This window comes from Acinonyx jubatus, chromosome A1, assembly GCF_027475565.1.
Source record: "Acinonyx jubatus isolate Ajub_Pintada_27869175 chromosome A1, VMU_Ajub_asm_v1.0, whole genome shotgun sequence".
Classification (NCBI taxonomy): Eukaryota; Metazoa; Chordata; class Mammalia; order Carnivora; family Felidae; genus Acinonyx; species Acinonyx jubatus.
This window is the reverse complement of record NC_069380.1, coordinates 179,572,425-179,586,497: the sequence shown is the minus strand read 5'-3', so window position 1 is coordinate 179,586,497 and position 14,073 is coordinate 179,572,425. Positions and strand designations below refer to the sequence as shown.

The 14,073-nt window shown below is 36.4% G+C and overlaps 1 long non-coding RNA gene across 1 annotated transcript in view; it reads left to right on the top strand.

Annotated features, from left to right (window-relative positions):
• Positions 1-14,073, top strand: part of LOC113592593 (uncharacterized) — a 228,467-nt gene that overhangs the window by 36,152 nt on the left and 178,242 nt on the right. The window lies entirely within an intron of this gene.

Here is a 14,073-nt window from a genome sequence, read left to right as displayed (position 1 = left end):
ATACAGATGCAGGCTGTGGGCCAGATTTGGCTTGCAGGCTACAGTTTGCCAACCCTTTGTTTAGGAAAGAGATTGATCTGGATATGAATCCAAGCTCTGCCGTGTATATCAACTTAGATACAGGCTATCTAGCTTTTCTGTATATTAGATTAATTAGTGAAGTGTGTGTGTTGGGGGTATCTACTTGCAAGGGTCTATAATATTTGATGAGTTATCATGAGTGAAACAACTGGCATGGTCTTAATCTTGTAGGGACTCAAGAATTGTGGCATATCTCTGCTCTGGGAAATCCGATAACGCGTCTGTCATATGTAACCTTAAGAGAAGTAGCATCTAATATGCACTCAGTAATTACTGCTGATGTGGAAAACACAAGATTTCATCTCTCCACTCTCCTAGGTTGTAAGGTGAAATATCTTTGATTCAAATTCCACTGCATGGGCCTAGAGAATTTTCTGAAATTCTTGGGCTTTTATAAAAATTTTTATTTAAATTCAGGTTAACATATAGTGCAATATTGGTTTCAAGAACAGAATTTAGTGATTTGTCACTTACCTATAACCCCCAGTGCTCATCACAATAAGTGCCCTCCTTAATGCCTGTCACCCATTTAGCCCATCCTCCCCAAAAAACTCCCCTCCAACAACCTTCAATTTTTTCTCTACAGTTAAGAGTCTCTTGGAGCACCTGGGTGGCTCAGTTGGTTAAGCATCTCAACTCTTGGTTTCAGCTCAGGTCATGATCTCACAGTTTGTGAGTTCAAGCCCTGCATTGGGTCCTGTACCAGCAGAGCAGAACCTACTTGGGATTCTGTCTCTCCCTCTGTCTGTCCTTCTACCACTTGTGTTGTCTGAGTGTTTCTCTCAGAAAAAAATAAACTCAAAAAAAGTCTCATGGTTTTGCTTCTCTCTCTCTCTTTCTCCTTTTACCTTTTCCATGTGTTCATCTGTTTTCTTTCTTAAATTCCACATATGAGTGAAATCATATGGTATTTGTCTTTCTCTGACTGACTTATTTCACTTAGTGTAATACTCTCTGGCCCCATCCGCCTTGTCTCAAATGGCAAGGTTTCATTCTTTTTGATCACCAAGTAATATTCCGTGTGTGTGTGTGTGTGTGTGTGTGTGTGTGTGTCTGTACTACATCTTCTGTATCCATTTCTCTGTCAGTGGAATTTTAGGCTTTTTCCATAATTTGGCTGTTGTTGATAATGCTGCTATAAACATTGGGGTGCACCAATATTTTTGTATCCTTTCAGTAAATACCTCGTAGTGCAATTCCTTGTCATAGCATAGTTGTTTTTAACTTTTTGAGGAAACCCCATACTATTTTCCAGAGTTGCTGTACCAGTTTGCATTCCCATGAACAGTGTAAGTGGGTTCCCCCTTCCCTGTATCTTCACATCTGTTGTTGCCTGAGTTGTTAATGTGAGCCATTCTGACTGGTGTGAGGTACAATCTCATGGTGGTTTTGATATGTATTTCCCTGATGATGAGTGATGTTGAGCATCTTTTCATGTGTCTGTTAGCCGTCTGTATATCTGAAATTCTTTGACTTTTTAATGCTTCATCTTAATATGGAACCAGTAATGATCCCTGCCATATGAGTTGCTGTGAAAATTTTAGGAAGTAATGCATATAAAATGCTTAGACAGCACCTACTACCCTTTAAGGATTACTCAATAAATAAAAACTTGTTATTAGTACTAATATTGCTAGTATTAGTAAATGGCCTCAGAGAACCCACTGAATAAAGTGTAAATTAGAGAACTTTATTCCAACTGTCTCATTGACTGGCTTATCCTAATATTACAAAATTCTCCTTTTTGCGTGCCTGTTTTTTACTGTATCCTACTTATAACTTGCTCATTCCCATTTATATGTCCTTGCTCATGAGCTTTCTCATACATGAAAATCTTTGGCCCAAATTTTCCTCAGTAATATACTGTTAGAACTTCCAGATTCTTCTCAATTTCCACTTCTATTGTGTCTCCCCCAAGAATTGTAGACCTCACTGATTTTTTTTCTTCACTTTTAATACCAGTAACACTTTTGTAGTGTTTAATAGAATTTTGCACCTAATTGTATGTATTTGTTTCATTTTCTTATCTCATAATTATAAATCTTACAGGAACCACATTTTGATCACCTGTAAAGGAAAGAATGGTGAGATCTACTTGTTCTGGGTCCCTCTTCTCCTTAAAATACCTGACGTCACTTTGAACATCTATCTATCTGATGACTGATGTGGTCACTTAAGTAGAGTAAATCTATACTATTCCAGGAACCTATACTGATCCTGATCCTCTACTAAGAAATTCCATACCATGGAATATTCTTTGTCCACTGGAGGTTGTAATACACAGCCTATTTTCCCTGATGCTTACTTACCTGTAATATCACTGTTTGAGTTCTGCTTTCCTGCTGCTTCTGGTGACAGAGACACATTTTACTCTTGATATCAGTTTATTTGTTCAAATTTTTAAGCAAATCTTTAACATAAGACCTAAGTAGAAATGTATCCTTTTAAAAATGTTGAGTCTTTGGGTTCCCTTTCGAGTATTTCATGTGGATTTGAATTATGCACCATACGATGCCTGATTTTTTTCCACTGGAGTTAATTAGGCACCCAGTTAATTGTGATTCATTGGGTAGCATTTGGCAAGACTAGATGAGGTCATTGAAAAAGAGATTGTGCACTTCTGGACTCACTGTCTTTTGTTGCACTAGAGATTAGGGGGAATTAAATTTTCTTTTCCTCACCGTGCAGTTTTTCTCAAATATTGTATGTGCATTTTTTTTCTTTAAGGAAGAGAAGAGGAAAACAAAGGGTGGGGCCTGGAAGGAGGATAGGAATATGATGACATTGTTACTTTCTGCCAGTGAGGCATCCCTTCATTTCAATTCCTCTAGCCAAGGAGGTTCCAGTCAGATGCCCTTCCAAGCTTGTGATTTCCTCTACCCCAGTAGCCACAGGGTGCACGGCAGGGTAATGCATGATGCTGCTCTGCCCTGCAGACTAGACCTTCTGGTTTCACAACTCCAAAGCCCCATGCAAAGAACAGAGGGAAAGCTGCCTTGGTATCGAGTTATACAGTAGAGAGAATGGGAAGAGACTTAAATGAAAATATTATTTGCCAGCCCCTCTACTGGCCTTCTCCTATCTCCTTCAGCATGAGAAGATTTCAAGCTGCTTAAATTTAAAATGATGGGAAAAATCAAGACCTGCATGCTCTTAATAAACCCAGTTCCCCAGAGCGCCAGAAAGAATGGCATTAAACCCCAACATTGGTCAGAAAAGACTGGGCCTCTTTCTGTGAGCTCTGAAAAGGAAAAAGAATTGAAAATGCAAGCATCTCTTTATTATAACAAAAGCAAGAAGGAAAAATATTTTTCAGTTACAGCTCTTTCCTACCTTGCTTTATCCTTTTGTTTGGGCAGCAATCACAGACCCATATGCTAAGTGGTGGAAGATATTTTTCAAAACCGTTTATCTCCTTGGGAGGCTCCTAAGCTTGTTTTATTGGCAACTATGAAATCACCACTGGGTTTGTCGTGTGGTTATTCTACAGATGGTTTGCATGGGTGGCTTATTTCTACTGGATGAAGTCTCCCTTTGGACTTGAGTTTGGATTGAAGAAATTCATGCACTACTAGTCTTTACTTCTTTTTGATAAAATTCTCATGCTGTTTCACCTATGGACCATTGTCTTTGGAGTTTTTGATGGGTAAGAAGAAAGTAACCTCGTAGAAACCCAGTCAAGTAGCACTTATGCAAAGGAACAAAGCTTCACCAGCCATCCTGGTCACTTCTAGTTTGGATGGGTGACAGGTGGTCTGGCAGTTTTCTCAGTACATACAGAAACCAGCATCTATTGGAAGCTCAAAATAATCTTACAGAATTTCACCTAAAGGCAGATGGCAACACTTCTTTACACTTGTGGGTTTTTTTTCTCTTCCTCTTCTCCAAAACAATCATAGCTACACATGCAATTTGTGCCAGGGACATTTATATATGCCCAAGAGAGTGTGCTCCTTTAAGATACACTCACCTTAGTATAATTACTTTAGAAACAGAATGCAAATATATAAAATCCTTCACTCTAGTTTGCAGAAAAGTTAAGTTACACTGTAACTTTTTAAAGGCTTTGGTTCATTTTCATTTCTTCAAGTGCCAAAAAAAATTAAATTTATTGAAATTTTCCGGGGATCCAGGAGATAACTGACTCTTGTGTCATGGAATTGGCTTTTTAGAGTTAATGAAAAATTGTTTTGAATGGCTACACAATTGCTCACTGATGGGTAGTCTCTGGTAGAGTATTCAACATTTCTGAATCTATTTTTCCATCTGTAAAATGGGAATAATATGGCCCTAAACTCAGGGTTGATTTGGGGATTAAACAGTATAACATGTAAAATGTTAGCAAACAGCTACTGTGTAGAGTACCGTCTCTTTGCTAGACTCTGTTTCTTTGTGTGTTTGATATGTCATAACTCAGCTGATTGTCATAATAGTTTTACCTGCTAATATTGCTCAAATGGGGAAACTAAGGGAAAACAAGTTTAACTTTACCAAGCAAACAAAGGGAGTAATTCATGGCAGCAGGATTTGCCCCCATGCTTTTAATCAGTACTCCATTTTGGCTATACATGTGGCATGTAGATGACAGAAGAATTTTAATTCTCCTTGCCCCCAACTTGCTGGGCCTTTATTTACCTCATCTGTATAACTGATGTGATTAGACTAGTGACTCTCAACAGAGATGCCTGTTACAAAAACCTGAGGAAGATCTTAAAACTGGACAAAGAAGGGCCCATCTTATGAAGAGCCTGATTCTGTAATATTTATTTATTTGGGTCTTGGATTATGAGTTATTCCACTGCAGAGGTTATTCTAACGCAAGATACCAGAAAGATAATCAGGGTAGAAAAAGACATAGTAGCCAACAGAACAACCTTCTGGTTTTTAAATTTTTGCATTAATCCAGATGCAGAAGAAAATCTCTGTTTTTGAAACAAAGGGTAATGAGAGTCAACCTTTGGCTATAATTTTTGCCTCTCCAAAGTTTCACCACCTGGTTCTCCTTTGTGAGTGACCTTGGGACTTTAAGATATTCACATGGAGCTGCCGTGCTTTTTGTAGTTTAAACAATTCTCATTTCAGCAATGTGTTTGGCACCAGCCTCTCCCTTCTTACATGGCAGTAGTACAATACAGGCTTTTAAGCTGCTCTTAACAGAATTACCCCCATGCTGCTTTCTTTTCCTGATATGTCTTTGCCCTTAGTTCATTTTTAGCACTTATAAAGGATTGTATGCTTTTTATTAGCATTCATCTGCACCAAGTGTATGTTGTGATCAAATTCCTCAATATTATTAAATGACAGATGAAAGTTTTTATGGCATGGGAATGAAAAAATGAAGTTTACTGTGTTTCTAAACATTAATCTGAATAGATCTCTTTCTTTTTATATCAACTGCCTTATCATTTTGACAGATACATGTGCCCATTCTAACTTAAAGTAACAAGGTAATATCTGCTGACCTAGAACAACCAACAGACGAGTGTGTATGGGTATGCATGTGTGTGGGTGTGTGTTGTGTGTGAAAGCTCATTATTCTCTAAGGGCATCTATAGATTAGAATACATACTATAAAAAATCATTCTGTATTATTACAGTAGATACTCAGAGTATCTGAAGATGTGATATCAGATATCATCAGAAAATCAGAACCTACAAATTGTTGTCTTTTTAAACTTATTCCTTGCACAGAAAAAAAGTTAAGGACAAGTCTTGAGCAACATACAACAATAAATTTTTCAAAATAGTTAAGTGCTTACTGTGTCACAGTCACTCATTTAAATGCTTTATATTATTGCATTTAATCAACCATGGGAAATAGGGGTGATTATTTCTATTCCCATTTCTCATATGAAAAAACTGAGTCTCTGAGACATTAAGAAACTCATCCTAGGTCATCCATCTAGAAATGGTAGGGTCAAGATTTAATAGATTCCATAGGTTGACTTATTTATCACTGCGTGACATGGCTTCCTGATTGGGTGAACCAACAGGTCAGAGGTCCAAGTATCCAACTGTTAGAAGTAAAATGCTGTTGCTTACATGACTAAGAGGAAAGCATGGAGGGACCCTCCATACTAGCTACTACACTAGCTGCTAAAAATCAAGTTGTTCAGCCAGAAAGTTAAGAATCATGGGTGAATCAAGGAAATACCACAAAATGGAGAAGGCCAAAGAGGAATAGAAAAGAGAAACTATAGGTAACACAAGCATCCATGGAGAAGCCAAGGAAATTTCCAGTCTGAAGAGTAAAGAAGAATGCTAACTGGCAGGAAAGAGAAGAGAAGATGGACAACTCTTTAATAAGCTGCTTACATCTCCATATCCCACTAGGGCACTGAGGTGCTGCATTACAGACACATCCATCATTGGACAGCTCTACAATGGGAGTGAGCACCAGGGCACTTAGTAAAAGGATCAGACAGGTCCTGCTTTCTGCCTTAGCTTCTGAAAGTATGAATCATCATTTTCACCTAATCTAACTTTGTGCTAATCAGGACAGATGATGGGAAGGGTTAACTGAGAATGACATGAAGTCATTCAGTTTACTGCAGTGGAAAGCTAATCTATGTTAGAGTAGAACATATAAGTTATAATTTATGACATACAACATAAAATATGTAGTTTAAAATACATCCCCAAGTATGTAGTCCAAACTTGAAGGAAAATCATAGAGTATCTCTCTAAGGAAATTAATTTTAATTGTATCTTTGAGCAAGCCCAGGCAGAGTGCCTGGTATGTAATTGACTCTCAATGAGAGAGACAAAGATGGAGAAAATAAGAGGAAGAGAAGGTAGAAAGAGAGACGGCAAGGAAGGAAGAGGCTAGGAGAGGAAAGAAGGATATGTGTATAAAAACTAGGTAGGTGAGCATTGTATTCCTATAATGTCGGTGTTTTCAAGTGAGACATGATAGAAATCTAAATTCAACCAGGATAAATAAGCCAACAACTCATACAGCAAAAAAAAAAACACTTAATGGGTGTTTCAGAGCAAAGATCTGAATACAATTAAACACTTGCATGTTTTCTTTCTTTATTTTTATTTATTTATTTTTGAACAGTTTTAAAAGATTGATTAAATCTATCTAGTTTATTTTGAACTAGTCAAATTGAACCTCAGTTTATCTTCCATAAACCCTAGATTTTTATGAAAATGTTAAGCAATTGGGAGTTATCATTATCCCTGAGCTTTTTAATATGCCAAATATTTAACAAAGAATATACTTTTCTGTCCAATTCATTGATCTTTTGGTACCTTTGATGAATGATCCTTTCAGAATGGTCATAAAACTAATCTGCTGTCATACAAAGTAGAGTTTACCATGAGGGAGAAGAGATGATGTCCTGCAATTTTTTTTTTTTAATTGAGAGACAGAGAGAGAGAGAGCGTGCACACATGCAGGGGAGAGGGGCAGAGGGAGAGAGAGAGAATCGTAAGCAGGCTCCATGCTAAGTGTGGAGCTGGACATGGGGCTCATTCCCACAATCCTGGAATCATGACTTGAGCCAAGATCAAGAGTCAGATGCTCAACCACCTGAGCCACCAAAGTGCCCCATTTTTTAAGCCTTCTTTATGGGTATTAATATTGCTATACACTTGATCTAATCTTGGTCAGAATATTAAAGTACTGTATTGAGAGAATGTTGAAGCCCATTGTAATTTATAGGTCAAATGATTATGTATAAGATACATAATCTCTTTGGATATTCAAGAGTCTTTTTTTTTTTTTAATTTTGAACATGCAGTCTAGCTCTGTGTTACCAACTTTTGGTTATAAACAATATGCAGGTTTTGAAGTATCCTTTCTTTAAAACTCTCTTCAGTGGTGCTGGATTTTTGACACTCCATCCCCATCAGCAAGTTCCATATGAGTGAGTCAGAAAGACCTGTAAGTATAGACCTATAAGAAGAGGATTTTATTCCTTGTGTTGCTAATGCAGATATCCTACAGTACACTCTGCCTCTTGTTGTTGACAAGACAAAAGGAAAGGGGAGCACCATGAAACAAGATCACTTTCTAGAGGAGGAGGAAATTGGTTGGGAGACTGATATTTTGAGTTTTGATTTCCTAATATAGTTTGTATAGACTTGGCTGTGTTATGTCTTTCCAGAGATCTGATATATGATAATCTTTTTTTTCCTATTTTTTTAAGAAAGATGCAAATGTCCTAAGTAAAGTCAGCTACCACTGAAGGATTTTTTGAAGAAAATAGATTCTTAGTATATGGGTTTCATTAATTTAACTCTGCAACCCACTGGGTCTCACACCTGTGAAACAGTACCGTGACTGATGATTATAATGAATGTTTTCTGCTGTCAAGGAAATGTAAACCCTTATCTAGTGTTCTCTACTAAAGATTGCAGAAAGGCATGTAATAATTTTAGAAAAAGTTCTACTCCCCCAAAAATAACAATTTTAAATTTTAGTTTCCTGAAGTATTATATTAACTACTTGGTGGAAATTCACTTATCTACAAGGACATTTCAATGTCCAACAAGCCAGTCTATTGCTTCTCAACCCAACAATCAATTTTGGACATACTGTATAGAATTAAGTCTGAAGTAAGTTTCATAGTTTCAGTCCCGGTTTTCCCATTCCCTAGTTGTGACCATCAGCAAGTTACTCAAACTCTTGAAATCTCAGTTTTCTCATGTAGAAAATGGGGTTAATAATGCTCATATCAAAGTACATTGAATATTCACCACAATGCCTGGCACACTGGACATCCTTAATAAATAGCAGATATTTTTACTTTAAATATTCTACTTTACATTATTTGGAATCAATGCATAGGTTTCTAAACATTAATTAATGGCAATACATTTTCCAACAACTTGGAAGTCATACCCTCTAAATATAATTAGGATGAAATTCTCAGCACAAAGATATAGGTTCATCAATAGTCATTAGTCCTACTGTGTCCTTTCTTGAGCTCCAGCAGTTCAAACAGGTTCCCCAAGCCCCAACAGCCAGAAGATCAGATTCTGTAGTCAAATGGTCTCCAGGTCACGTTATTGTTCCCTGCCTAAGCTATGTCAGAGCCATGTGTTTATAACCAGTGAATAAGCAATAGATAGTCTCTATTTAATGAACAAATACTAGGAGTCAGGCAGCAGGATGAATGTTATGGGTGCACGATTTGATTAATATGATGGTATTTATGATAATGGTTTCTAAATTAGATAGCTTTAGGTTGAGGTCTTAGCTCTGTTCACATTTGCTGGATGACCTTGCAATACTTTCTTTTCCTCAAAAAATGTGGATGACTTATAATAATACATACATGTTATATATGACATAATAATATGTACATATTATATGTGACATATAATATATGTACTGTGTGGGGGTTAAGTGAAATAATGAATGTTAAGGGTCTTTAGTACATTATATGCTTCTTGAACCTCTGACAACCTTTTGTTTGTCTTCCAACCCCACAGTTTGCTCCTTCTCAGTTTCCTGCTCTGCTTGACTGGGAGTGGTGTGCCTGAAGGTTCTGACCTTGGTCCTTCCCTCTATCTACACACTCGCACTTGGTGACCTCATCCGATCTCGTATCTTAAAATACTACCTCATTCCCATTGAAAGTTCTAACTTCCAACCTAATGGTCTGCTGCAGTAATTTAGAGAGGTTAAGTAAATTCACCCAAATCATATAAGAAGGGTCAAATTGGCACAAAACCAACATCTGTCTGACACTGAAATCCATGTTATGAAAATTACAGAAAGGAGAGAATAGAAAACAGGTGATTTAGTACCAATCACCCAGGTACCAACTTCCAAACTTAACAAAAAGAGTAAATGCTTGAGTGTTTACTTGACTTGCTATATATGAAGAAATCATGCATTTTTCCCCATGTGATAGTTGAGCTTATCCTTTAATTAAAAATTTAAAAACAGTTTTGAAGGTTAAGAGTTCTATCTGAAACTTCACATCATTTACAAGGAAAATTAATGAAAATTATTAATTGTTATAGCTCATTTATAAGAAGCTAGATGAGAACATTATGAAAAATTAGTGAAATTATTATCAGATGGAATAATTAAAGATCAATTGTGAAATAATCACATAATTCTAGCTATATGCTGTATTGCTCTTCATTAATCAAAGATAATCTGGAATTGCAATACTTAATTAAATGCAAAAAACTGTTTGTGTGTTCTGGCTCTGAAAGGAGATAATTGGAGAGTACAGAAGCTGTACAGTTATCAGCTTTTGCTGATTTTTTGAGAGTCTAGAAATGTAAATTCTGCAGTGTGGGGGTTGGTCATTTTGTGGACTGGAAATCAGAACTTAGATACTCCTTTTTTCAATGAGATAATAATATTCCTCTTTTAACCCTGAAAAAGGGGGAATTTTAGTCTATCAACAAGAAAAAAAAAAGTAATGCATCTAATTCTGGCAGATGTATAAGATCTCAAAGGCCCATGAACAAATTCCATCTCATTGTGCTTTTTTTGCTGCCAAAGTAGAGACCTATTGGCTAAAATCCTTAGTGCTCCTCGAAAAAGGAAGTAATTCATTCTTTCTCCCATTTGTAAAATAAGGTTATATTTCATACTCATGTCAATCTCTGTTTCTCTGCAGGAACTACAGTGAAGTTACACATCAATTTCAAATGAATGTTTTTTTTTAATTTTATTAAGGTAAAATTTACACACAATAAAATGCATCAATTTAAGATGTATATCAGTAACTTTTGACAAATATATACACCCATGGTATCACCATGGCAATCAAGATATAGAACATCTTGGTCACTTCAGAAAGTTCTCATGCCCCATCCCAGTCAATCTCTATTCCCACCCTTGGTACCAGGTAACCACCAATCTGCTCACCTGATAGTATAGTTAAATTTGTCTTTTCTAGAATGAATTTTATCTAAATGGAAGCAAACAACATGTATTTTTTTGAAGTCTGACTTCTTTTGCTTGGTGTGATACTTTTGTGATTCATTCCCCCTAACTCACTATTCTTTTTTATTCCTAAGTAGTACTCCATTGAATGAATATGCTACAATTTGCTTGTGATTAACCTACTGATAGATGCTTGGTTTATTTTCAGCTTTGAGCTATTATGAATAAAACTACTATGAACCATTGTGTATAGGCTTTTGTTTGGTCATATTGTAATTCGTTTTTCATATTGCTTTGCATCATTTGTTTGCACTTGCTCTCTATTATCAGCCAACTGAAATTCAATTGTAAAAAATATCTCTGTGATGGAGGAAGATAGGTTTCCACACTGCATGTGGAAATATATTAAAATATAGAGTGGTCTTTTTTTGGAAAATAAAATACTTTTACATATATTATTTCATTCCATCTTTCATGGAATGTTTTTGTAACAGGCAAGGAAAATACTGTTATTACCCTTAGCTTGCAAATCTGTAAACTAGGTCTTAGAGGAGTTAAGTGATTTGTTCAACACCTCACAGCTGGTAACTGCTACCTAGAATCATGACCACAACCTATTTTTCAGCTTCTTAGTTTGGTCTACTTTCCACTCTGCCATGTAGAAAATGTTTCACTTCATCTAAAACATATTTATTACATTCCTTCTGCTTGCCTAACACAGTGTTAGGTTGTGGGGAAGCATGTATCAACAACAACAACAAACCAAAAATCCTTGTGTTCCCTGATGGAATTTATTATTTAATTGAGAAGACAATACATGTACATGAAAAGAAAATGAGTGCAATTGTAAGGCAATTAGTTAAGATTGTTAGAAACATATATTCTGTGCTACATTGAAAACAGGTGTTGAATTAATAGATAGCTAAATAAAGGAGTAGGGAGTTATCTAGAAGAAGTTCATTAAGGAAGTGATTTTATGCTAGTCATTGAAAAACAAAAAGAATGGATTGAGAGAGAATAAGAGGAAAAGCCAAATATGTATGTCTATGTGATGAGAAGGAATTTGGAATCAGTAGGACTGAGAGGATTTACTTTCACTTTGAAAATACAGGGTGGGGCCAGTTCAATGTCAAGTTAAATTATATGGAATTTACTCAGTGGACAGCAGAGAAACATTGTAGATTCTTAAGCAACAGAGGATAGTGACTGGCATGGTACAAGTGATGTTTTTAGAAAGGATAAATTGGTCACAGCTTACAGAATCGGGTAGATCTAGGAATGATTGTCAAAGCGGCTAGTTCAAAGACTATTGTAACTTAGGTATGAGGCAATGAAGATCCAGAGGAAAGAAAGGAAAATGCAAGTCTAAATGTTTTTATGAAAACAGACAAGCTATCACAGCTCTTCCTTGAATGTTATCCTAATTCAGAGGCATTCAAACAAAATTCCTATAGAAACTAAATGTCCTTGTGCTAACAGAACCAGGTTTTGCAGCCATAGAAATGATTATAAAGCTATTATAGGACTTAATTTTGGCCTGGAACTTGATTCTTTTTGCTACAATTCACTGCCTGTCAACTTACCAAAGGATGCACTGGCTTACTTATTTCAGCTTCTCTCTTTGGAGTATAGTTTTAAAAATAGCACCCATCAGTCTTAATCTCAACTCTTTTCCAAAATGTTTCCCAAATTAATAATTTCAGTATTGGAAGTAGTGACCCTATAGGGGAATATGACAAAAATAGTTCACCCATAATTAGAAATGAAATTTCCCTTCATTGAGCAATAGGAAATTGGCCAAACCCAGAAGCTTTGCATACTATGCTGTGTTCGGGGTTCTTTAAGGTAAGTATTCTGTAAATTCATTCTCCTGCTGCTCAATGGCCTGGTGGATGCTTTTATTTTGTTTCCCATTATCATGCTGCTAGCTTTAGCCTCATTCACCATGCCGTGGGCACACATGTAGGTTGGATTCTGGTAATTAAATGAACTATCCTCATAAGCAGACCTCAGTTGAATGTTTGTGAGGGTCATGACAAATTGAAGAACCCACCACCCATGCCCACATACGCACTCTCTAGGATACAGATTACAGGTGCAGTTTTGATTGATTTGGAAGCTAAAGAATCCCTTAACCAGAAATGTATGATAATGAAGTTAAATGACTCTTGTCTTTCTGAAATGAGGTTTTTTGGTTCTTAGTTCAGTGGTCATTTCTACCCATTCTGTTGGAGAAGACCCCATAAACTTGGGGAGAAGATAAACTTCAAATCCTACTCTATGTGCACATGCTCTATACATGATAGTCGTTTGACATTGGACATGCCACTTATCATTCTCTGCCTCAGTTTCCTCCTATGTAAAGTTAGAATAATACTAGTACTTGCCCCCAAAAGTCAATAAATATTAAATGATCCATTTTGTGCTTTTGTGCCTGGCACATAGTAAGCACTCACATATTAATGATTATTTTTGACATGGTGCTCCTACTACTGTTGTTTTGTGTTTTGTTGTTGTTTCTGTTGCTGTTGTTGCTTCAATCCAAATGTTTAGCAATTTCTCTTAAGGTATTTTCATTGTAATAGGGAAAACAGAAATGTAGACAGCCCAAGGTCAAATTTACAAAGTTCTATATATAGGTACAAGCACTGTATTATGGAAAGAGCAGAAGAAAGAATGATTCTGCAGGAACAATCAGAGACCATTTGGTGGGCCACATACATTCAAGCCAAGATTTGAAGGTAAAATTTTTAGTGTAATGCCAGACAAAGGAGTGGCTGCTGAAGATTTTTGAAGGGAGAATCCAATGTGTGTTTTAGGAAGTTAGCTCTGGCAATAATGTGAAAAAGTAGAAAAGTAGAGATATATAAGAAATATAGGAGAAAAATTAGAGGCATGGAGAGGTTAGCAAAATAAAAATTGTTACTTTTTGTTGATTGTTTTTGTGAGATTATAGACTAGAGTTATGAGGGAGGCAGGGAAATTGGAAAGAGGTGGGAGTGACATGGGGAAGGGCTAAGGGACACTCTTGATCTAGGTACCACATCAGTTCAAGTTCTGTGATTGAATAGTCCTTCAACATCAATCTCGGAACGACCCGCTTTTTTCCCCTCTTACCTCATTTGAACCCT